Genomic DNA, 25,593 nt, shown 5'->3' with positions numbered 1-25,593 from the left:
TTTCTACAAACGTACTGAGTCGTTAGAGTAGGTCCTTCTGATCATTATTTGACGCATCTAAGTGCTCTGCGTAAAGCGTGTAATTTATTATAAGGTTTGAAAAATGCACATCGCTGCCGATCGCAGCGCACTGCTTGGCGGAATTTGAAGCCGGCACTACCCATATGACCGAAATCACCCATATGACGTCAGTGGGGTGAGCTATCCGATTGGCTGACGAGGGCGCGTGATCGATAATTTTTTCAACTTTATGGTAAACAAATGATCTTCGTAATAGTTGGAATGTTAGTTAATTTCTTTTTATAAAAAGAAAGTACCATAAAGAGAATGCACAAGAACGATTTTTCAGTACACTTAGGCACTTCCGGCACACAGCAAGTGTCGTCTGCTTGTGTTACAACGTACTCCATTTTGACGAGAGCTCCGCGGTCAGAGTTGGTCTCAGTCTTTTCGCGAGCACTATGATTCCACTTTGTTGCCTTGTGGACAGCAAACGTAGCGACTGGCAATATGTCAAGCTGCGACATCGTGTCCCTTTGCAAGGCAGCGTACGAGCGAACTGGCTGCTGCGCATCGGACTGCCGCTATACGATCGGCGCCAGGATTTCCGCGTTTGTGGCCGTCACTTTACACTGGAAGATTACTAACGCAATAGCGTTTCGCGAGTCCCGTATTAGGGCAAACATAGACGCAAGGGAACAGGGTCTGGCCGCTTGACTGTGCCTTAACGGGATGAGCCGAGATGAGCTGAAGGCCAAATGTGAATGGTCTGCACGGTGCAGCCACCTGGTGGCATAGAGCTCAACCATACACAGTAGCAGCAACGAAGCGTATTCTTTTTTGCGGCTGGTGCGTATTTTTCGCAGGAGTGTAATCATCAACACGTTGTTTTTATAAATGTTTAAAATGTTTTACACTTCGTTAGAGCAATATTAGCGCTTTGTTTGGCTGGTTAAGCGCTGCGCCAACAAGTGTCTGGACCGTGCAGACCGATCAGGCCGCTCACGTACGTCTACGCCAAAGTTCCTTCATCAGCTTGAGTTTATGCCTTCAGTCATTTGCCGAAATGACCAGCTTGCCTGTGGTTAACGGAATACCAGACACGTTCGGCGCTACGACAGAATGCTCGCAACGCACGCTGCTTCGATAGCTCTCGCTTGGGGTCGACAGCCAAGCGGCTAGCGGAGAGGTTTCGCGCGGGTGGGGGCGGGCTCCAAAACAACCGGAAGTGAACGATGTGACGTCGCATCGTGATGCAGGACCAGTGAAGGCGGAGCTTAGCCCCGCTCGCTCGGCGAACGAGTTGAGGAGGAAAACCGTGGCTGGGGAGGAGGGTAACTTGTAATCGCTTGTAGGTCCATTAATACGTAACTCTTCACATAACTTGTGGTGGGAATGTTATACTTAAGCTGTACCCTACGCGTCTACAAAATTTGTCCGAACTGTTTCAGGGGCCCTTTAAGTTAGGGGAGCACACGATTTTCCCTTGAGAATGAAGAAAGGTTTTTTTACTTAAAAAAGGTGTTGTCGATCTTTACGTTTCCGTGAGTTTTTTATACTGTACTAAGTGTGCAAAATTTTGGGAATTTTTTGGCAGAAAGATAACTTTTACCGAAAGGTTATATTTCATAGTAACTAATTGCCAGCAAGCTTTACTGTAAGCGAAAAATAATTTGGGACTAATATAACGTGCAATCGCCTGTACAGCTGACGACAAAGTTGCAGAAAGTTAGTTTTAGCCTATGTTTAGTCGTAAATTTAGCATTGAAGTGATCGGGGTAAAAATACGCTAAATAGTGTATTTATTAGAAACATTCATTGTCTACAAACTGAGAAATTTTATCAAATTACCTTTTGTTTTAAGCAAGAAAAACATTTCTGAATTTGTGTTATACCGGTCTCTGCGCTTGCACGTGTTTCCCTTTGGTAGGAAAGCGTCCCAGCGGCAAGTAGAATTTGCGCGGACGCAAAATTTCCTGAGTCGATGGAGGAACATCTAGACAAGATAATTAGCTCCGCAAGTTTTTACTTGAGTGCTTTATTAGAAATTATTAGCCTAGCTAATAAAAAACGCGAGCCCCACCAGAGCGCATTCAACCGGATTTCGCCGTACGCCGACAGCCTGCATAGCGTCGTCACGCGGCATCGGAAAGTTACGCCGGTGAGTACAGAGTGCAGTTACGTACACTAAGATTTAGAAATGGGCGAAAACTTTGTGAATAAGTGTTGTATACTGATACCGCGTGTCACACTGCATTTTCATGATAATCGCTTATCGGCCACGCAAGCAGCAGTCGGCAGACCACATGTTCATCACCCTATAAAAAGGGCACGGCATCAATAAACGATGTCTGTTCCACCCTGGCGTCCGGCTGATACGCCACCGTTGGCGACGAGGAAGCGGCGGCGATGGCCGTCTGCAGGGTCGGCAAGTATCGTCTCGGCACAAACGCGTCATGGGACGAATACATCGAGAGGCTCGAAATGTTCTGAGAAGCTAACAAGATAGCGAAAGAAGAACAGAAAAGAGCCATCCTGCTGAGTTGTTGCGGCGAAGAAGCTTACGGGCTCATCGTGACTCCGGTGAAGCCAGCGAGACCGACAACAGCAACCTACGAGGAAATTAAGACGGCGGTTCGCAAGCACCTGCATCCAAGGCCTTCAGAGCTATACGCAAGGTTTTTGCTCTACAAGAGAAGCCAGGCTGCCGAGGAATCGGTTGCGGACTACGTCACGGCGCTTCGGAAGCTAGCCGAAGGCTGCGGTTTTGGCGACGAGCAGCTCCCGTTGGACATCATGATGCGAGATCGTTTCGTATGCGGCCTCCAGAACGAAGCAGTTCAACAGCGACTTCTCGCAGAACATGACCTTACGTTCAATGTTGCGTACGACAAGGCCGCGACCGCAGAAGCGACAGCCAAGCAACAGCGAGACATACGGATGCAAGGCCGAGACGAGGCGAAGGACTGCCAGGGCATGATACAAGCAACCCGCACGAAGCAAGACGCCACTGCAGAGGGATCTAGTTGCTACCGCTGCAACGGTAAGCACACTGCGCTTATGCAGTTTTAGAAAAGCGGCATGCTTCAAATGCGAAAGGGTTGGACATATAGCGAGGGCTTGTCGTTCAAAAGACGAAAGTAGAGCGGCCCGGAAGACGCCTGAGCAAGAGAGGAAAGTTGAAAAGAGCAAGGGCGTGTACGAAATGAGTGCATTGTTTTCACTTTGCGAAGTGAATGAGCAAGAACAGAAGTTTATGGTTAAAGTAGAGATACAAGGACAAGAAGTCCCGATGGAGGTTGATTCCGGAGCATGGTGCTCAATAGTGAGCGAAGATACATTTCGAGTAATCGAGAGAAATCGGGGTGAAATACCACTCCAAGATTCTGTAACAACTCTCGTAACCTGGTCAAAGGAGGCGTTACCGCTGCTGGGTCGAGCAACCGTCTTGGTAGAATTCAAGGCCGGAATGCAAAGCTGCCATGGTTGGTAGTAAAGAGTCGAGGCAACAGCCTCATTGGGCGAAACTGGTTTAGGCCGTTAGGCATTTGCTTGCGGGGAATCGAGCAAGTAAACGCGGAAGACGTGCCCTCACGATTTTCCGAGGTGTTTCGCAGGGACCTTCCTGGCTTCAACAGACCACCAGTTCACATCGAACTGAAAGACGACGCCATACCAGTGTTTCTCAAAAGTCGACCAGTTCCACTGGCCCTCAAGGACGACGTGGGCAAGGAAGTGGATCGCTTGGTGCAACAAGGGGTATGGGAACCCGTCGCGTACTCCAACTGGGCCACGCCACTGGTAGTGGTAAGAAAAAAGGATGGAGCTTTACGCCTGTGCGGTGACTACCGTAGCACCGCAAACAAAGCTATTAAAAGCAGCGGGTACCCTTTGCCCACTACCGCTGAAATGCTCGCAGCTCTGGGTTCAAGCAAATTTTTTACAATGCTGGATCTAGCTCAAGTTTATCAGCAGCGAACGCTAGACGACGAATTGGCTGAAGTGCTCACAGTTAACAAGATAAAGAAAGGGACTGTACAAAGTCAAACGGCTGCCGTTTGGAATTTTGGTGGAGCCGTGGGTATTTCAACGAGTCATTGATACGCTGTTAGCAGGCATTCCCGGCGTGAAAGCCTATCTTGGTGATATCTTGATTTCTGGCCGTAACGCGGAAGAGCACGCCGAGAGATTAGAAACCGTGCTATCGCGTCTGCAGAATGCGCAGTTAAGAGTAAACAAAGAGAAGTGCGAATTCAACAAGCCAAGCATTGAATTCTTGGGTCACAGGATTGACGCCACGGGAATACATGCGAGCCGAAGGAAGACTGACGCCATCCATAAAGCGCCCGCACTCACAAGGAAAAAGGAGCTGCCAGCGTTCTTGGGGTTACTAAATTTTTACAGCAGTTTCCTTAAGGGCAAGACTGAAGTGGCAGAACCACTCTATCGACTGCTCGACCATGACCACGATTGGAAGTGGACAGGTGAGCACCAGCGTGCGTTTGAGAGACAAAAAAAAATTCTTAGCTCCGACTCTGTACTTGTGCCCTATGACACCAAGCGTCCTTTAATTTTGTGCTGCGACGCATCTCCTGTGGGGTTGGGGGCAGTGCTAGCCCATCGTACGACTGATGGGAAGGAACAGCCCATAGCTTATGCTTCCTGGACGCTTAGAGCCAGTGAACGTAACTATGCTCAGATTGATAAAGAGGGCTTAGCTGTTGTCTTTGGCGTGAAATGGTTCCTCCAGTACCTTGCTGGGCGATAATTTACGGTCATAACGGACCACAAGCCGTTGCTGGGCCTGTTTAACACGGACAAGAGGGTGCCTGAAGTTGTGTCGCCCAGATTGCTCCGTTGGATTTTGTTTGTCTGTGTATAACTACAGCCTTCAGTACAGGCGAGGCCAAGAAAACTGCAACGCCGATGCACTCAGTCGTCTGCCAGCTCCGGGAGACAAAGACGAGCCACAGCCGCCTGGGGACGTGCTCCTGTTGGAAGCGGTCGAGTGTGCACCGCTTCAGGTGGCAGATATTGCTGCGCTGATCAAGGACAGTCTTATTCATGGTAAAGGAATGGATCCTAAGTGGCTGGCCGTCAACACAACTGGACAGCAAGTTCGTGCCTTACGAGGTGAGGAAGTCGCAGTTGTCGTTGCACCGTGATTGCATACTGTGGGGGAATCGCGTTGTAATTCCTAACGCAGCAAGGGAAAGTGTGCTTCAACTTCTACATGCAAATCACCCTGCGATGAGTGCTATGAAAGCGTCAGCTAGAGGGCTCATGTCGTCGCCGAAAATGGACCACGAAATTGAAGAGCTTGTACGATACTGACAGCCATGTCAGAGTAACCGGCAAAGCGATCCCAAGGTTCCAGTGCATTTTTGGATCAAGCCAGATCAACCTTGGAGTCGCCCACACACTGATTTCGCTGGTCCAGTTAATGGAGAAGTATTTTTAATTGTGGTAGACGCGTACAGCAACTGGGCTGATGTCAAAATCATGTCATCCATGAAAGCTACAGCTGTCGTCAGCAGCTTAAGGAAGATGTTTGCGACACATGGTGTGCCAGACGTTATCGTTTCGGATAATGGCGCAGCATTCACTAGCTCGGAGTTGCAAACGTTTTTAAAGTGCAATGGTGTTCGTGCTATTTTCACTGCTCCTTACAATCCCGCCAGTAATGGTAGGGCGGAGAGAATGGTAAGAGAAGTTAAAGAAGCAACAGGAAGGTTCAACGCAGTGCAAGATTTCGCGGTTCCTGTTTAAAAAGCACACGACGCCACATTCGGTCACGGGAAAATCTCCGGCAGAATTAATGATCGGAGGAAGGCTGAGGACAGCCTTGGACAGACTTCATCCGGACCGACAACACGCGCCTGAACCACAATGACCGGATATTAAGAGGTCCCATGTCGGTGACGCGATCTATGCTAAAAGCTTTTGTCCAAGGTGGAAGGCGGCCAGGGTTGTGGCAGTGCGAGGCCCGGTGTCGTACATCGTCCAGCTAGACAACGGCGAACGCCATCACAGGCACCGGAACCAGTTGAGGAGCGCCTGGACGAGGCTCGAAGCCGATCCAGGCTCAAGTGCAGACTACCAAGTCAGGCTGCCTCCTACAGCCAGACGACCACAACAGCTGCCGGTCAGCACGGAAGCAGCCGCAGGGGCAAGTCCGGGCCAAGCTACCCAAGACCGGTCGAGCCGCGAAGATCAACTCGCGTTAGACGGCCTATCGCACGTTATGGCATTGATGACTAACCGAACATTTTGCAATTGTGTAACGAATCTTAGCAGCAAGGAATGTTGTATACTGATATCGCGTGTCACACTGCATTTTCATGATAATCGCTTATCGGCCGCGCAAGCAGCAGTCGCAGATCACGTGTTCTTCACCCTATAAAAAGGGCACGGCATCAATAAACGTTGTCTGTTCCACCCTGGCGTCCGGCTGATACGCCACCATAAGAAAACAATTTGTTGCTTTATTGCGACAAATATTTAGCAAATATCAGCCAACACAATCATGTTTTAGCGACCATGTTGGCAATGATGTTCGAGGAGTGATGTCGACTCGTCATTAAATGTTTTGGCATGCTTAAGTTCAAACTACTGCGTTTAAAAAGCTGATGGAAAGAAATGAATACGTTTAGTTGCCCGCCCTCTCTGTCCTTCTTGTAGTAAATGTTAAATTCATACGGAATGAGGCATTCCGCTGACCTTTGTGAAGCGCAGGATTTAACATCCAATCTGCGATAACTGAAGAAAAAGATGGGAAGGCTTGTTCGAGTTATCGACTGTATAAAGGTTGCGGCTATAATCTTAAAACGCGCTCCTCCTCAGACGTATTACATTTTTTTCACACAACACCTAGTATGTTTCAATGCTTCCACTTCCCCTGGTGGTCTTGCAGCAATGTTCAGAATAAGGTAAGAATGACGTCTCTTAGGCATTGAAAGGCCACAATAATTGCTTTAAATAAAGAGGGAGGTTTCAAGTGCAAATATTTCCGGTACCTACAGCTACAATGTATTTCTATAGTGGCTCTAGCGAGACATCAGAAGTTTTATTGGTGATATCGGATACAATTGAGTATGGCCCGCGAAACGCAGCCACCGAAGAAACTGGCCAGCACGCCTAGTAGTGACGCTCACATCTTTATTGCCAAAAACGCGACTACTGCGCCCCCTTATATCATAGTTCCTCACTACACTACCTAGAGGGAAATCTGGCGCTGCTGCGCTGTGGCATGCATGGGAATGCCGGTATATTGTGGATTCGGATTGGCATCGTTCTCGTAGACACAGGACACCTTGAAGACGCGCTTGGCAAGTACCATTCCGTCTGTCACAATGATTCATTTTCTACTAGAACAGCACATGAAAAGCTGTTTTAGCTTTATTATTACGCGAAAACATGTTTTGTTTAACTATGAGAACTTGTTATTGGATGTACGACTACATGTTACGTAAAAAGTATCAGCGGGCCGCTAAAGTTGGAGGACAGACGACAAGGTTCGCGCTCGCTTTGAAACAGTTGGTCGTCTGTTCTTGCTTTTCTTCGCTTGGTCATGCATCATGGGTGAGTAAAGATATAATATGCGTGAATGGAAACATTTTATGAAGATTTTACTTTCAGAACGCGTTATTTGCGTAGCCATATCCACATTATAGACGAAGCCTCTTACAACACCAGCCAACACGAGCCTCGCAGACACAAATACCGTCATTCCCATGACGGCACGGTGCCCCCTTAATAAACTCCCATAGATGGTGGCGCCAGATTACCCTCTAGGCGTAATAGTGAGAAACTCTATGCCTTATATATTGCCTGCCAGGCATGGCGCAGCAGCAACGCAAAAAAACGGGGCTGCCAGGGGGCGCTGCATTTTAGAACATTTAACATTGTGTCACTCCTCCCCTCTTCAGATGTATGCTACGGGGAGTACTTGACCGCTGGTTTTCGAGTTCTTGTGCTACGGCGGAACTGTGGAGTGCAAGGTGCAGCCATGACAGGGTTGTCCACGGCACAGTCACTTCCAGATACGCTTCCCGGCGACTGTTCCTCATGTAGCACATCGGGTGCAGCTGGGAGATGTATGGCTGGTTCTCTCTCATGAAGCACATCCGGGATAGCTGGAGAATGGATGGCTGGTTGCCCCAGTTGAGGAGAAACTTCTGCTCCAGCAGGACGAAGTGGCGCTGTCTGCGCGAGGCGCAAGTGGTCATTGTGTCGGCTCCATGTCGAACCATCTTGACAAAGAACCTGGGCCGACGGTGGATTGACGTCTGAAACACTGGCAGGTACCCATGGTGCACCTGTGCGGAAGTTTCTCGCATACACTTTATCTCCTGGTTGGAGTAATTGAGCTTGCCATGACCCTCTGTCAGCATTCAACGTCTGTTTCAGTTGTTTAAATAGCACCGATGCTTGTAAGGCATCAGGCAGGGAGATACAATCTCTCCAATGCTATTCACAGCGTGTTTACAGGAGGTATTCAGAGACCTGGATTGGGAAGAAATGGGGATAAAAGTTAATGGAGAATACCGTAGTAACTTGCGATTCGCTGATGATATTGCCTTGCTTAGTAACTCAGGGGACCAACTGCAATGCATGCTCACTGACCTCGAGAGGCAAAGCAGAAGAGTGGGTCTAAAAATTAATCTGCAGAAAACTAAAGTAATGTTTAACAGTCTCGGAAGAGAACAGCAATTTACAATAGGCAGCGAGGCACTGGAAGTCGTAAGGGAATACATCTACTTAGGGCAGGTAGTGACTGCGGATCCGGATCATGAGACGGAAATAATCAGAAGAATAAGAATGGGCTGGGGTGCGTTTGGCAGGCATTCTCAGATCATGAACAGCAGGTTGCCATTATCCTTCAAGAGAAAAGTGTATAATAGCTGTGTCTTACCAGTACTCACCAACGGGGCAGAAACCTGGAGGCTTACGAAAAGGGTTCTACTAAAATTGAGCACGACGCAACGAGCTATGGAAAGAAGAATGATAGGTGTAACGTTAAGGGATAAGAAAAGAGCAGATTGGGTGAGGGAACAAACGCGAGTTAATGACATCTTAGTTGAAATCAAGAAAAAGAAATGGGCATGGGCAGGACATGTAATGAGGAGGGAAGATAACCGATGGTCATTAAGGGTTACGGACTGGATTCCAAGGGAAGGGAAGCGTAGCAGGGGGCGGCAGAAAGTTAGGTGGGCGGATGAGATTAAGAAGTTTGCAGGGACGGCATGGCCACAATTAGTACATGACCGGGGTTGTTGGAGAAATATGGGAGAGGCCTTTGCCCTGCAGTGGGCGTAAGCAGGCTGATGATGATGATGATGCTTGTAAGCTAGGCCGCAGGACATCCAGAGGAGTCTTGAACATTCTCCCCATTAGGAGCTCACGCGGTGGCCGACCAATTACTTCATGTGGGGTTGTCCGATAATGAAATAAAAACCTGGAAATCTGTGTCTTGAAGTCGCCAGAACCAGACTTCTTGAGTTTGTTCTTTACAGTCTGTACCACTCGTTCTGCTGCACCGTTGGAAGCGGGGTGGTACGGTGGTACATGCATGCGGCGAATCGCGTTTCGAGTTAAGAACTCAAGGTACTGTGCACTGGTAAACGCAGGGCCATTGTCTGAAACTATTACGTCAGGGAGGCCATGCTGAGCGAATGCAATTCTCAGGGCAGAAATGGTAGCTTCTGCAGATGTGGATGACACAGGGAAAACTTCTATCCACTTCGAGAAAGCATCCACGATGACTAAGAACGTGTGTCCTAGAAATGGTCCCCCGAAATCAATGTGGAGCCGTGACCAAGGTCGGTGTGGAAACGGCCATGGCATCTGTGGGGCCGGCTGTGCAGCCCGTTGTTGATCCTGGCACGTAACGCAGCTTTTCACACTGTTGGCAATGTCATTGTCTAAGCCTGGCCACCAGACATGGCTCCTGGCAATCATTTTGCTTTTTTTCAATACCAGGGTGACTGGCGTGAAGTACTCGAAGAACTTGGGCCTGCAGTGATTTGGGAATTACTACTCGTGACCCCCATAGCAGGCAGCCTTCTTGGAGACTGAGTTCTGAGCTTCTTGTGCTGAAAGGGTTCCACTCTGGCCCAGCTGGAGGGCTCTCTCCTTTCAATACAGAATGCACAACATGACCCAGAACTGGATGATTCCTGGTGGCTCGTGCCACCACAGCAGGTGAAAGAAGTCGAGGATAGGCCTCCTCTAACATGAAAATCTCGGCAGGGGCAGGCAATGTGGTGCTGTCGTTAGGTAGTGGCAGTCTGCTAAGAGCATCAGCAGGGCCAAGCTCTCTTCCAGGCTTGTATACCAGTGCGTACTTGTACGCAGATAGCTTGAGAGCCCACCGGACTAACCTTCGTGATGCTTGCACAGGGACAGGCTTGTTGGCACCCAGCAGTCCGAGAAGTCGCTTGTGGTCAGTGTATGCTTCAAACGGTATGCCCCACAAGTACTGGTGGAACCGCTCTACACCAAACACGAGTGCCAGGGCCTCCCTGTCGAGTTGACTGTAATTTCGTTCTGCTTTTGACAGGCTCCGTGAGGCAAAAGCAATGGGATGTTCCTGGCCATCCACATCTTTGTGGGCCAGAACAGCACCTATGCCATAAGGTGATGCGTCACAGCTGAGGCGCACAAGCGTGTCAGGGCAGAAATGTACGAGAACTGGAGCCGAGGCCACCAGGTGTTTGCAGGCTGTGAATGCATCTTGCTGGTCCTGCCCCCACTCCCATTTCTTTCCATCACAAAGAAGAGAGTATAGGGGAGAAAGAAGTGCAGAAAGATTAGGCAAAAAACATCGGTAAAAATTGACAAGTCCCAAGAAACTCTGAAGTTCTTTGACGTCTTTTGGCACAGGGGCATGCAGAATGGCAGCCACCTTGTCGACGTTCGGGGAAAGGCTTTTCTTGCTGATGATGTGCCCAAGATACTCCACTTGTGGCATGAAGAAATGACACTTTTGGAGTTTCACTTTGAGCCAGATTCTTTAAGCTTACGAAGCACAGCACGAAGGTTGTGGAAATGCTCAGCATCATTAGCACCTGTGACAAGAATGTCGTCGAAATAGACGGCCACATGTGGTAGTCCTCTCAGCAAGTTTTCCATCTCACGTTGTAATATAGCAGGAGCTGACGAGACTCCAAATGGCAAGCGGGTGTATTGAAACAACCCCATGTGTGTCGAAATTGTGACGTACTCTCTGGAGGCCTCATCAAGAACTACTTGCTGATACGCGTCACGCAAATCCAATTTGGTGAATTTCTCACCCCCTGCAAGGACAGTCCACAGGTCCTCAATCCTTGGAATTGGATATTTGTCCACTGTCGCTACTGGGTTGATGATGACACTAAGTCTCCACAGATTCTAATGCGCCCATCCTTTTTACCACAGGAACAATAGGTGCAGCCCACCTGGATGTTTTCACTGGAACAAGGATGCCACCTCTTCCTAATCGTTGTATTTCTTGCGTGACTCCATCTGTTAAGGCATATGGCAGAATGCGTGGAATGAAGAACCGAGGTGGAGCATCTGAAGGAACATGTAATGACGCTTCAGCACCTTTGTACGTACCAAGACTTTCTTCGAACACATCTGCGAAGTCTTGGACTAGGTGTTTGATGTCAGAAAGGGCATGTATGTTTACTTCAACATTGGAGAGGCCGATGCCCAGCTCGCGCATCCAGTTGCGTCCTAGCAGAGTAGGTGAATTGTCCCCGGTCAGAAAAATGGGTAGATCCACCTCCTTGCCATGAAACTTCACAAGGATGTCAGCCTTGCCTTCGACTCTTTTCAGTTCCCCGGAATAGCTTCGCAGAAACACTTGCGACGGCTGCACATTAACCGAAGGCAGAAGCTGAAGGAGCCGCGACTTGGCAATGACGGAGACGCTTGCCCCCGTGTCCACTTCCATGCGGAGCGGCTTGCCGCAAACGTCAACGGTGACGGTGAAAGGCGGAGGCGGTTCGGCGCAGTTAATATGCCACATGTCGCAGACTTCTGAAGGCGAAACTGCAACGGCATCTTCATCTTTTACAGTGTGCACGCGAAGGCGGTTGCTTGACGCCTGCGAACTTCGTGCAGTGGGCTAACGCTGCTCGTGAGGACTGCTGCTTCGGGCTTGGCTGTCCCTTCGTTTCGTATTGCAGACTTTCGCCAGGTGACCCCATTTGTGGCAGTAATTGCAGACGGTCTTCACATGCTTGCATTCGGATGCAAGGTGTCCACCCCCGCAGCGATAGCAGGTGACGGCCTCGTAGCCTGACGAGACGCGGTGGGTCAAATAGGTGCCGTTAGGGTTAGCTTGTGCAATCTCCCCGGCGTCCCTTTTCGCTGCTTCCATTGCTAGGGCTGTCTGCATGGCATCCTGGAAAGTGAGGTCCGCTTTTTCCCGCAATCTTGTTTGAATGTCTGCGTTGTTCACACCACATACAATACGGTCACGTATCATGTCTTCTAGTTCGGTACCGATGTTGCAATGCTCTGAGAGGCTTTTCAGCGCTGCAATGAACTCGCTGATAGATTCACCTTCCGCGCCAACTCGGGAGTTGAAACGGAAACGCTGCACGACTGCAGACGGCTTCGGGCAATAATAGTTTCCAAGAACCAAAAGAATCTGTTGGAGCGTTTTGTCACTAGGCTTGTCGGGTTTCACCAAATTGCGAAGCAACGCATACGTCTTCTGTCCGCAACAACTGATAAATACGGTCGTTTCTTATGCGTTGCATATTGCAATCACTCAGTTCAGCCCTTGGGCGCGGCCGGGCAGCCACCATTGACCTTGAGCGCAACCACGTGACGTGACGTCACGACAGCCGGAGGAAAAGCTGGGCCCCAACTGGCGCGGTCGCGCGCGACCGCAGCCACCACCCGACTCCCGCTCCTCCCGCTAGGGGCGCTGCGCTGGCGCGTGACGTCACGGAGGAAAAGCTGGGCCCCAACTGGCGCGGTCGCGCGCGGCCGCAGCCACCACCTGACTCCCGCTCCTCCCGCTAGGGGCGCTGCGCCGGCGCGTGACGGGTTTATATCGGGTTTAATCGGGTTTAATCTTTCATACAAACAGGCGGGTACAGTAATAGAGCAGCAACTCCCAGGTTTATTTTATGCGGATGACATTGTTTTGCTAGCTAACAAGCAAAGTGATTTGCAATGTCTGGCTAATATCTGTGGACAAGAAGGCAACAATTTAGGCTTGAAGTTTAGTGTTAGAAAATCAGGTGTTATGGTATTGAATGAAAACAGTGAACAGACAGTGGAGATACAGGGCCAAGAAATACCTCGGGTAACAGAATATAAATACCTTGGTATATGGATAAACGAAGGCAATGGATATATGGAAACACAGGAAAAAACCATAACAGTAAAGGGGAAGAGAAATGCAGCCATAATGAAGCACAGAGCGCTATAGAGATACAATAGGTACGAGGTCCTCCGAGGTATGTGGAGAGGTGTAATGGTTCCAGGACTTACTTTGGAAATGCTGTTGTTTGCTATAAATCAGGGGTACAATCAGGACTCGACGGGAACCAAAGGTCAGTGGGTCGCCTCGCATTGGGAGCTCACGGGAAGCCTACAAATGAAGCTGTGCAGGGTGATATGGGCTGGGCTAGTTTTGAAGTGAGGGAAGCTTGCAGTAAAATTGAGTATGAAGAACGGCTGAGGAATATGGAAGAAAGTAAATGGGCTGGGAGAGTGTTCAGGTATCTGTACAGGAAAAACATTGATTCACAGTGGAGGAAAAGAACTAGGAAGCTTACCAGCAAGTATGCGGCCTGTAGGGTGGACAACACAACAACAAAGGTCAAGCGGAAAGTCAGAGAAGCTGAATTAATCTCATGGGTGGCGGCAATGGAAAAGAAACCTGCCATGAGTAACTACTTGAGAGGAAAAAACGAAATCAGGAAAGAAACCATTTATGATAACTCAAAGGGAAGCTCATTACTTTTCGAAGCGAGATCAGGATGCCTTAGAACACGCACCTATAAAGCGAGATATAAGAAGCAAGACGAAGCATGTGCTTGCTGTGGTAAAGCTAGGGAAACTACGGAGCATGTTTTATTAGAATGTGAAGACGTCTACCCAGCGGTCGATTTAGGCACCACTGGCCTCCTTGAAGCCCTTGGGTTCAGAGGGAGCAGTGGTAAAGCAAACATGTCCGCAATAGACATTAGTAAGAGGCGACTGGAGGATTGGTGGAAGAAAAGTAGGGAAACGACAAAAGACGGAGACGTACAAAAGCACAGTTAGCAATAGGGGATCAGAAAATTTGGGCGTGGTAGTTCATAGTGTTTTTCATTGTTTAACCTAGGTAGAATATTAGGCAGTATAGTAGCAAGAGCTTGGTGGCGCAACCCACCGCCCCGTTCCAAAGGGGACGCTCATAACATCCATCCATCCATACGTCATGGAGGAAAAGCTGGGCCCCAACTGGCGCGGTCGCGCGCGGCCGCATATTGCGCGGCCGCGCAATATGCAGCGCATTCTTGGCTTAACCAAGCTAAGCCTGGCCATTTTTTTTTGTCTTCGGCGATATCATTCGCCGCGAAAAATGCTTAGAGTCGGTCCACATAGCAGGACCAGTCATTTCCTCCGCCCTCGAATGGCTCGAGACTGCCGAAATTTGGCATGTTGAATGGGTGGTCGAACCGTGCGGGAACGTAGACTCACTTGAAACGCAGCAGGCGCGGCGTACCTGGCGTTCGTGGACGCGTCGCAATAGAAACGTTCGAAGTAGGGTTAGCGTCCGGGTAGCGTCTCAGCCGTTCTAATTCCGAGGAATAGGTCGCAGGATGTAGCGACGCTTTCCGTAGTAGCGCCTGAAATCCGTTGTGTAAGTCGTTGCTGTAGTATACAAGCAGGGGTTCTTCAAAAGTAGGATGGGCAGCAACTTGGACAAGTCGCAGTGGCAGCAGTAGCGGTCAAACAAAGATGCGTCTCAGCAGCGGCGAAGTCCATGGCATCCATCGCAGAAGTAGAATCCGAAGTAGCAGTATCGTAGTAGCAGTAACGCTCGGACGTAGCGCGTGCAGCCGTAGAAGTCCTTTTCACCTCGTCGCCAGTTGCTACAATTGAGTATGGCTCGCGAAACGCAGCCACCGAAGAAACAGGCCAGCACGCCTAGTAGTGACGCTCACATCTTTATTGCAAAAAACGCGACTACTGCGGCACCTTATATATTGCCCGCCAGGCATGGCGCAGCAGCAATACAAAAAAAAACAGGGCTACCAGGGGGCACTGCATTTTAGAACATTTAACATTGTGTCAATATCTGCCAGAGACGTCAGACTATATATTGCCGCGACGCCATCTGTGCCCAACAACGTTGACGATGAAGACGACGACCTCGTGTGTGCAAGCGAGGCGCTACAGAAGTCTGGACTGAGAGCTTGCCCTAATTCTCTCTATTAAATACCGTTCTCCGCCTTTGTCTCTAGTGAGCCGTGACACTGGTGGACGTGCTGGGTATCGCATCATCACCTAATGACAGGGACAACTCCTGCGAGTAACCCTGCATCCAGCCCTTCAAGACATCATCCACGCGTCGAGACACGTGTGCACCGCACAAGCCGCCGCCTGCAAGGTCTGTGCCCGGAATTCAGGCTCTTCCAAGGAACTTTGTCAGCGACCTCACCAACTCAAGAAATGGCGCTTGCAAGTTCAACACAGGTGACTGTTCAAAACAATCTAGTCCCCACTAGCTTCCACGGTGACACGTATGAAGACGCCGAAGACTGGCTGGACCAGTACGAACGCGTAGCTAAGGTCAATCAGTGGCGTCCGGACCAGAAGCTTTCCAATGTGTACTTCGCTCTGGAAGGTAGCGCAAGGACGTGGTTCCAAAATCGCGAGGCACATTATACAACGTGCGACAAACTTTGCCGTCGGCTACTTGACACCTTCGGAATCACTGATCGCCGAGATAATGCACAACGCCTTCTCGAGTTGCGCATTCAGAAGTAAACGAAACTATTTCGATGTTTGCCGAGGACATGTCTCGTTTGTTTCGCCGCGCAGATCCCAACATGCCTGATTCGAAGAAGCTGAGCCATCTCATGCGGGGCGTCAAAGAACAGCTATTCGCTGGTCTCGTGCGTAACCCGGCTACAACAGTGGAAGAGCTCATTAAGGAAGCCACAGCACTCGAGCGGGCGCTGCAGCAGCGTTGCCAGCAATACGAATGCCTGAATAACGATGCGCCTGCAGGAGCCGCAGTACTGACAGTGACAGACGAGACTTCGCTGCGTGAACTAATAAGAGACATTGTGCGCGAGGAGATTGCGAAGCAAACTGTGATACCGAAGGAGTTCACTGTTGCTTCGGTCGCTGAAGTTGTCCGCCAAGAAATCCGGCAAGCATTTGCATCACCTGAGCCACTCCCTGAACCGTGTCCCGAGCCACGCTTCGAGCCGCGCGCATACAGCTACGCAGGCGCTGTTCGTCGCCCGCTTTCTACCGGGCAAATACAGCAGTACCACCAGCGGCCACCTATTGCTGGCTGGATACAGAGGGAGCATTTCAGGCGACCCCAGCTTCACAGGACCGAGGTATGGCACACCGCTGATCACTGACCAATTTGGTTTCAATGTGGCGAACTAGGGAACATTCATCGTTTTTGCCCTCATCGCCAGGGTGGCATCCAGGAAATGTCACCTGCTACTCCGCGACAGTTTCCAGAGAGACATCGACGCTTCGACGACAGTGTCACTCGGGGACAAGGCAGCTCAGCTAATCTCCGGTCGCGCTCGCCGTCTCCATTGCGTTATTCACCGAACCGTCGCAGTTTCACCAACGAGGTGAGAGGCCACTCTCCAAGCCCACGGTGGGGAAACTGAAATCGACGACCTCCGGGGGGAAGGTTGCTATTCGTCGAACCGCCGAAAGTCCCCCAACATTACAGAGAAACGGGCAGAGCAACCCGGAGAAACGGAACACCGACGAATTTGTAAGTGCCGACATACTCTTAACGATTGATGGGCACGACGTGAGCAGCTTTAGTTGATACTGGCGCAGACTTTTCGATAATGAGTGAGCAGTTGGCAGACCGGCTTAAGAAAGTCAAAATGCAATGGACAAGCCCTTATATTCGAAATGCCGGGAACCAGATAATGACACCCACAGGAAAATGTACTGCACGACTCCAGATAGGAAATACAGCTTTTGTCGCCACTTTTATGACTTTAAAAGAGTGCTGCAGATCACTCATCGTTGGAATGGACTTCTTGCGGGAGTACGGCGCCATGGTTAACATACGGGACGGCGAGATAACCTTGTCAACTTGTACAGGGGCGAGCCACGACGAAGAGCGCCAAAGTACATCGTTACGTGTCACCGAAGGCGACGTGTGCATAGCACCACTATCATGCAGTATTGTCTCCGTCAGTTGCGGAGAACAGTTTAACAAGGACGGTGTAGCCGAACAACTAACTGCACTTATGTTCCATCAAGGTGTTGCCATCGCTCGCGGTATCGTCAGCCTAATCGGTGGTCACACAGAGGTACATCTGACAAATCTCACCAATGAACAGATCAGTAAATGCACCACTGTGGCATACGTTGATGAAATTGACCATGTTCAAGACTGCTTTGCTGTAAAAGAGGAATCGACCACCGATACGATGCCACATGCACCCGTCGTCGACGTTGACCCAGGTTTAGAGCAGCAACAGAAACAAAGTCTCAGTGAACTGCTTGACGATTTTAAGGACTGCTTCTCTACAACGTCCCGAGTGCGTCAAACACCATTGACGAAACACCGGATTATTACGGAGGAAACAGCATTACCCATCCGGCAGCATCCGCATTGCGTGGCTGAGAAAGAGCGTGAAGCAGTACAGCAGCAAGTCAAGAAAATGCTAGAAGTTGATGTCATTCAGCCGTCAAAAAGCCATTGGGCGTCGCCCGTGGTACTCGTTAAGAAGGAGGATGGTAGCCTGCGGTTTTGTATCGGTTATCGCGTGCTCAATCGGGTTATAAAAAAGATGTGTATCCCTTATCACGCATCGACGATTCCCTGGACAGGCTACGGCATGCACGGTACTTCTCATCGATGGACTTAAAAAGTGGATACTGGCAAATAGAGGTCGATGAGCGGGATCGCGAAAAGACGGCTTTTGTAACGCCTGATGGGCTCTATGAATTCAAAGTTCTCCCCTTTGGTTTGTGTTCCGCCCCAGCCATGTTCCAAAGACTAATGGTTACTGTTCTCTCAGACCTTAAGTGGAAGACTTGCTTAGTCTACCTAGATGATGTCATTGTTTATTCTGCCACATTTGATGAACACCTCAGACGGCTACGGTCGGTTCTTCAAGCCATATGGTCCACTGGGCTTACCTTAAAACCTGAAACGTGCCACTTTGGCTATGAAGAACTACAGTTTCTGGGCCACGTAGTAAGTGACACAGGTGTCAGACCTGATCCTGAAAAAATCGCAGCCGTCGCAAAGTTTTCAAGGCCTAGAGACAAAAAGACAGTCAGACGCTTCCTGGGCCTATGCGCATATTACCGGCGACTTATTGCGGGTTTTGCACGCATCGCCTCATCGCTCACTTGCTTAACCAGAGAAGATGTCACGTTTGTGTGGGGTGAGGAGCAGGAGGTGGCATCTAAAGATTTGTAGCACCGCCTACAAACTCCACCTGTTCTTGCCCACTTTGACGTGGATGCGCCGACAATGATCCACACTGATGCCAGCAACGTAGGTATAGGCTCCGTCCTTGTTCAACAGCAAGACGGCGCTGAGCGAGTCATCGCTTACGCGAGTAGAACATTGTCACGTGCCGTGTCGAACTACTCCAGCACAGAGAAGGAATGCTTGGCTGTGGTATGGGAAGTTACCAAGTTCCGCCCGCACATATACGGCCGCCCATTTCAAGTTATAAGTCGCTACCATCCTCTCTGTTGGTTGACCAACATGAAAGATCCATTTGCACGTTTGGCACGCTGGAGCCTACGGCTTCAGGAGTACGACATGACAGTGGTCTATAAGTCGGGAAGGCAGCACTTAGACGCTGACTGCCTTTCCAGATCGCCGATCGAGTCGTTAGGCGGAGATGATGAGGAATCCGCAGGTTTTTTAGGAGTTGTTCATGCGGCCACCATCTCTCAACAACAGCAAGAGCACCAGGAGCTCGCGTCACTAATAAATTTCTTAGAAGGCCGCACCACGAACAAGCCCAGATTGTTCTCAAGGCACCTGTCATCATTCTGCCTATGCAACAGCGTTCTTTTTAGGAGGAGCTTCTCTTCAACAGGGAATAGATATCTACTGGTTGTCCCTAAAACTCTCCACAATGAAATTTTGCAGGCCTGTCACGACGAAGCTACCTCAGGTCACTTAGGCTACACAAGAGCATTAGGACGGATCTCAGAGAAGTATTACTGGCCACGGCTCGCAGCACAGGTGAAGCACTACGTTCGAATGTGCCTTGTCTATCAGCGACGAAAAGTACCACCTACGAAACCTGCCGTGCTATTATATTCCGTTCCAGTTCCGGAAACACCGTTTGCACAAATTGGGGTGGACCTTTTGGGCCCATTACCAATATCTGCTGCCGGAAATAAATGGATAATAATTGCGACAGATTACCTCACGCGATATGCTGAAACCAAGGCACTTCCTAGCAGAACAGTAGCCGAGGCCGCACAGTTCTTCATCGAAAACGTCGTCCTGAGGCACGGTGCTCCATCGGTCATGTAACCGACAGGGGAACCGCGTTCACGGCTGATCTTTTGCGAACTGTACTCACTCTCAGTGGCACGTCACACAGAAGGACGACAGCCTATCACCCGCGAAGCAATGGACTTATGGAGCGCCTCAACAAGACTCTCGCAGACATGCTGTGCATGTATGTCGATGTGGAACAGAAGAACTGGGACCAAATATTACCCTACGTAACGTTTGCTTACATTACGGCTCGGCAAGAAACAAGAACGACGCCATTCAGTCTCCTCCATGGCCGACAAGTAACTACAATGCTGGATGCTATGCTTCCTCATGGTTCCAGTGACTCCGAGACTGACGCCGCAGATTTTACAGAGCGCGCCAAAGAAGCAAGACAGCTCGCGCGCGTTCGGGTTGCCAGCGAGCAAGAGCGTGATGCCCGACTTTACAATCGACACCACCGATGCGTCGTCTACCAGCCCGGCCAAAGAGTCCGGGTTTGGGCTCCAGTACGCCGCCTCTCGGAGAAACTTCTGCCCCGATACTTCGGACCGTACAAGGTTCTACGATGCCTTAGCGACGTCAACTATGAAGTCGTTCCTGACAGCCCATCCTGCTCGAGGCGCCGTCAGGACCCGCCTGAGACTGAGCACGTGGTGCGCATGAAATCTTATTTTTCTGAATGACATGGACACTCTCTGGTTTGCTGGACACCGGATGCTACCCGTCGAGCATCGGGACGATGCTTCTTCTGGAGGGGGGCAAATGCCGCGACGCCATCTGTGCCCAACAACGTTGACGATGAAGACGACGACCTCGTGTGTGCAAGAGAGGCGCTAGAGAAGAAGTCTGGACAGAGCGCTTGCCCTAATTCTATCTATTAAATACCGCTCTCCACCTTTGTCTCCAGTGAGCCGTGACAATATGCTGAAGCGTGGAAATACTCATCCAGATCTGCCTAGAGGATTACAGTTTTGACTGTGCCACTTTTGCGTTATAGAATAAGAAGGGCATCAGATACTTTTCATTGCGGTTGTGCTTAATAGCCTTTTTTGTATATGCGTGTTTAGAGTGGTCGCACTCATTCTTTCATATGTTGGAACACAGGAATAAAAACGCATTCCATTGATTTCGCACACGTTTAATGCATCCGACATGGAGGTAGAAGACCCAAGAGAGGCCCCGACCAGTACGAACATATTGGAGAGAATGTGGTGGAAGTCACGTGCTGTTTTTCGCAAAGGAGCACTGGGACGGGTACCCCAAATGTCAGCATTGTCATAGCAGCCAACTAGCTGCTACTTTTGGTCTCTGTAAAGTGAGATAACATTTTTCCGCCAGTGTCTTTCGCGCAGCACATTTTGTTCGCGGGAAAAGCGGACTTTGTGTGAGCTTGAAAGTTCTGTTTGGGTCTTTGAATGTGAGTGTCAGTCAGCAACATATATACTCAAGCAATCAAGGCGTGGGTCTTCGTCGTCTTCATCAACGCGCCACGGAAAAAAAAAAACAGGAGCGTATCTGCTTCACAAAAACTGCTACAGACATTTCGTAGGCTTTGTTTCGACGCTCGTCGGCAGCACACATTTCCGGTGGTTCGTAACAATGCAAGTTCAAACTTCGCGCGCTTCTGCTCCGGCGAGCTGCTGAACCGTTGATTCGAGGCGCAACCTTTTTAGAGTCGATAGCTCGAACGAGCATTCGCACTTTTGCTTCATTATCGCAGACTGGATGTTAAATCCCGTGCTTTACAAAGGTCAGCGGACTGCCTCATTCGGTATGAATTTAACATTTAAAGGGCCCCTGAAACGGTTTGGACAAATTTTGCAGACGCGTAGGATACAGCTTAAGTAGAACATTCGCACCACAATTTAAGTGAAGCGTTACGTATTAATGGAGCTACAAGAAATTACGAGTTACCCTCCTCCCTAGCCGTGCTTTCCGTCCTCAACTCGTTCGCCCAGCGATCGGCGTTAAGCTCCGCGTTCACTGGTTCTGCGTCACGATGCAACGTCACATCATCCACTTCCGCCTGTTTTGGAGCCCGCCCCCGCTCTCGCGAAACCTCTCCACTGGCCACTTGGCCTTCGACCCCAAGCGAGAGCTATCGAAGCAGCGTGCGTTGCGAGCATTCTGTCGCAGCACCGAACGTGTCTGGTATTCCGGTAACCACACACTGGATGAACGTTTCGGCGGGACGGTGGAGGCATAAACTCAAGCTGATGAAGGAATAATTCGTTTAGCGCAAAACAACAGACACAAGAAAGATGACAGGACAGGTCCTGTCGTCTGTTGTTTTGCGCTAAACAAAGTATTCATGGATTAGCCCCAACTAGCCCGCCAACGTATTGTGCTGATGAAGGAACTTTAGCGTAGACGCACGTGAGCTGCCTGATCGGTCTCCACGGTCGGCTGCAGCCACCCGTGGCGCAGAGCCTAACTAGCCAAAGAAAGAGCTAATATTGCTCTTACCAAGTGTAAGGCATTTTAAACATCTACAAAAACAAGGTGTTAACAATTACACTCCAGCGAAAAATATATGCCAACAGCAAAGAAGAATACATTTTGTTACTGCTACTGTGTCTGGCTGAGCTCTATGCCTCCAGGTGGCTGCACCGTGCAGACCATTCACATTTGCGCTTCTGTTCATCCCATGAGACTACACGCAAGGAGACACGGCCAGGCAGGCCCTGTCCTCTTGCGCTTGCGTTTACCCCAATACCGGGCTCGCGAAACGCAATTGCGTTAGTAATCTTCCGGGGTAAAGTGACGGCCGCAATCGCGCAAATGCTGGCGCCGATCGTATAGCGGCAGTCCAATGCGCGGCAGTCAGTCCACTCGTCTACTGGCTTGCAGAGGGACACGATGTCGCAGCTTGACATATTGCCAGTCGCTACGTTTGCAGTCCACAACGCAACAAAGTCGAATGATAGCGTTCGCGAACAGACAGACCGACACTGACGGCGGAGCTCTCGTCGAAGACGGAGCACGTTGTAACACAAGCAGACGACACTTGTTTTGTGCCGGAACTGCTTAAGTGTACTGAAAAATTGTTCTTGTGCATTCCCTTTATGTTACTTTATATTTATAAAAACAAATTACCTACATTCCAACTATTACGAACATCATTTGTTTACCATAAAGTTGGAAAAATTATCGATCACGCGCCCTGGTTAGCCAATCGAATAGCTCGCCCCACTGACGTCATATGGGTGATTTGCGTCATATGGGTAGGGGCGGCTTAAAATTCCGCCACGCAGTAAGCTGCGATCCGCAGCGATGTGCACTTTGAAAACCTTATAATAAATTACACGCTTTACGCGGAGCACTTAGATGCGCCAATTAATGATCAGTAGGACCTATTCTAACGACTCAGTACGTTTGTAGAAAATCGTCAAAATTGTTACAGGGTCCCTTTAACAACAAGAAAGACAAAGAGGGCGAGAGATAGAGAAGAGTAAAACTTTATTCAATGTAAATAAAATAAGGCACGATGGTTGGAGCCACTATTCCGGGGCCCCACTGGCACGAGCGGCTCGCTGGGCTTGGTCCAGAAGAGCCAACTGGCTCTCCCGACCCTCGTCCGCAAGCCATGCCTCCCACTGCCTATTCCTCATTAGTGGATGTTCGTGTAATATGGGACTGTCTATGTGCGGAGGCCTCTTGGGGCACTCCCACGTGATGTGTTTTAGTGTGGGCGTGTCTGTGCACCACGGGCACTCGTCAGTGAACCTCGTGGGATGTATTCTGTGTAGGTGGTGCAGGTTGGGGCATGTATTCGTCTGAATACAACGCCAGTCCCTCTCTTGTTGGCTGTTTAAATCGGAGTGAGGATGTCCAAAACGTCTCCGCTCCTGCCTTTGCTGTAGGAGGATGTCACGAGAATTCGGTGGAAGGTCGTCGCTAGGCCATGCCGTTGCTCGGACGTTCAAACCTCGAGCAATACGGTCTGCCCTAGCGTTTCCTGCCAGTCCCTCGTGTGCCGGACACCAGACGATAGTGTGGTGCCCCTCTAGTTGAGTGCCTAAAATTTTGCTTATTGATTTGGGTGCCGTTCCTTGTAAAAACAAACGGGAAGCCGCTTGTGAGTCGGATAATATGACAGCCGAATTGGTTTGGCGCTCGGCGACCTGAATGGCCAAGGCGATGGCTGCAGCCTCTGCCACGCATGCCGAGGCGGTTTTGAAGGATGCCGTTGTTATGTTGTTGTTGCATGTAGAGACTATGGTGAAAGTTTCTGAGCTGGCTCGACTGGCATCCGTATAATACACGCCCGGTCCCATGCCGAAACGTTTGTGAAGGGTCTTTGCCCTTGCTCTGCGTCGTCCGGGATGGTATTTGGGGTGCATGTTTTGGGGAATTGGGGCCACCGCGATGTGCGATCGAACATTGCGGTCTATGGGTGCCGTTTCCTCTCCGCAATACTGGGGTCTCAGGGGAAAGCCTAACCTCGCCAATACTGCCCTGCCCTGAGTTGAAGAACAAAGTCGTTCTTTCTGGGCATATAGCGTCGCGACTGCGTACTCGTCAAAAGTATTCTGCAGGCCCAGTCCCTCGAATCTCTCTGTGCTAGCGCATTCGGGAAGACCAAGGGCGGCTTTGAAGGCTTTTCTTATTATTGCGTTTGCCTTTTTAATCTTTTGGTTTGTCAAGGCCTGATACGGAAGGGCGTATGTGAGTCGGCTAATTACGAATGCGTGAACCAGGCTGATGGTCTCTCCCTCAGTTAGGCCGTCTCCGCTTCTTGCCACTCCCCTTATCATTCTGGCCACGTTTCCTGTGACCGCCTTTAGTTTTTGTAGGGTGTGAGATGTTCCAGCATTCTGCTGTATCCACATCCGCAATATTCTGAGTGTATCCACTTCACGAATTGGCGCTCCGTTGAGAGTCAGAGTGAGCGGCACCCAGTCCTTCTCTCTTGCGTATTTCGCACGCACCCGAATGAATTCCGATTTTTCGGGTGCGCATGCCATGTCCGCCGCCCTCGCGTATTCCACGACTGCGCCTATGGCCTTTTGAAGGGTTTCTTGCTTGTCCCCGTAGGACCCCTGGTGAGCCCAGAACGTGATATCATCGGCATATATCGCAAAACCGAGATTCGGGTGTTTATCTAGCTCCAGGGCTAGCTTTCTCATCCCTACATTGAATAGCAGTGGAGAGAGTATAGCTCCCTGAGGGGTACCTCTGTCGGGACAGTTGAAGGTGTCGGACCTCGTGGAGCCTAATCCGATTGTGGCCGTGCGGTGGCTGAGGAACGAGCGCACGTAGTTATAAATTCACGTTCCGCAGTTCACCGCTTCCAGTCCCTCCAGAATAGCGTGGTGGGAGATGCTGTCGAAGGCCTTTTTGATGTCCAATGTCAGTACAAATTTATCTTCCGACCCTCTGTTGGGGTGCAGGACCTCGTGCTTTAGTAGTAGAAAAACGTCCTGCGCTGACACGTGGGGTCGGAAACCGAACATGTTGGAGGCGAACATGTTGTTTAGCTCTATGTGGTTTGAGAGCCGGACCTGCACAACCTTTTCAAAGAGTTTCCCCGCGCACGACGTTAGGGAGATGGGTCGAAGGTTGTTGATGTTACGAGGCTTACCTGGTTTTGGAATAAGAATAATTTTTGCTTCCTTCCATTCTTTTGGAAGGACGCCGTCCTCTGTCCAGACCGTGTCGTTAAAGAATTTGGTCGAGCTCTTTAGCGTGTCGTCACTTAGATTGCGAATCATTGCGTTCGTGACCTGATCTACACCTGGGGTCGTGTTTTTCTTAAAAGAGTGTGCCGCTGCGTAAACCTCTTCAAAGGTTATAGGGGCGTCCAGTTGCGGTTGGTCCTGACCTTCGTAAACGGGTTTGGCGGATTGCCCGGTCGGTACAGTTCCTACGTATATCTCTTTAATTTTGTCTATCATGTCAGCTTC

General features: G+C 50.0%; 1 protein-coding gene and 1 pseudogene across 3 annotated transcripts in view; one reads left to right on the top strand and one right to left on the bottom strand.

Moving 5' to 3' along the window:
• LOC135911538 (chymotrypsinogen B-like) overlaps window positions 1–25,593 on the bottom strand; it is a 799,265-nt gene that overhangs the window by 14,792 nt on the left and 758,880 nt on the right. The gene's annotated exons all lie outside the window — the stretch shown is intronic.
• LOC135911529 (uncharacterized) lies at window positions 2,368–6,445 on the top strand (annotated as a pseudogene).

Source organism: Dermacentor albipictus, chromosome 7 (assembly GCF_038994185.2).
Source record: "Dermacentor albipictus isolate Rhodes 1998 colony chromosome 7, USDA_Dalb.pri_finalv2, whole genome shotgun sequence".
In the NCBI taxonomy this organism is placed as follows: Eukaryota; Metazoa; Arthropoda; class Arachnida; order Ixodida; family Ixodidae; genus Dermacentor; species Dermacentor albipictus.
Note: the sequence above shows the minus strand (reverse complement) of the source record. Positions and strands in the feature narration are given on the sequence as shown.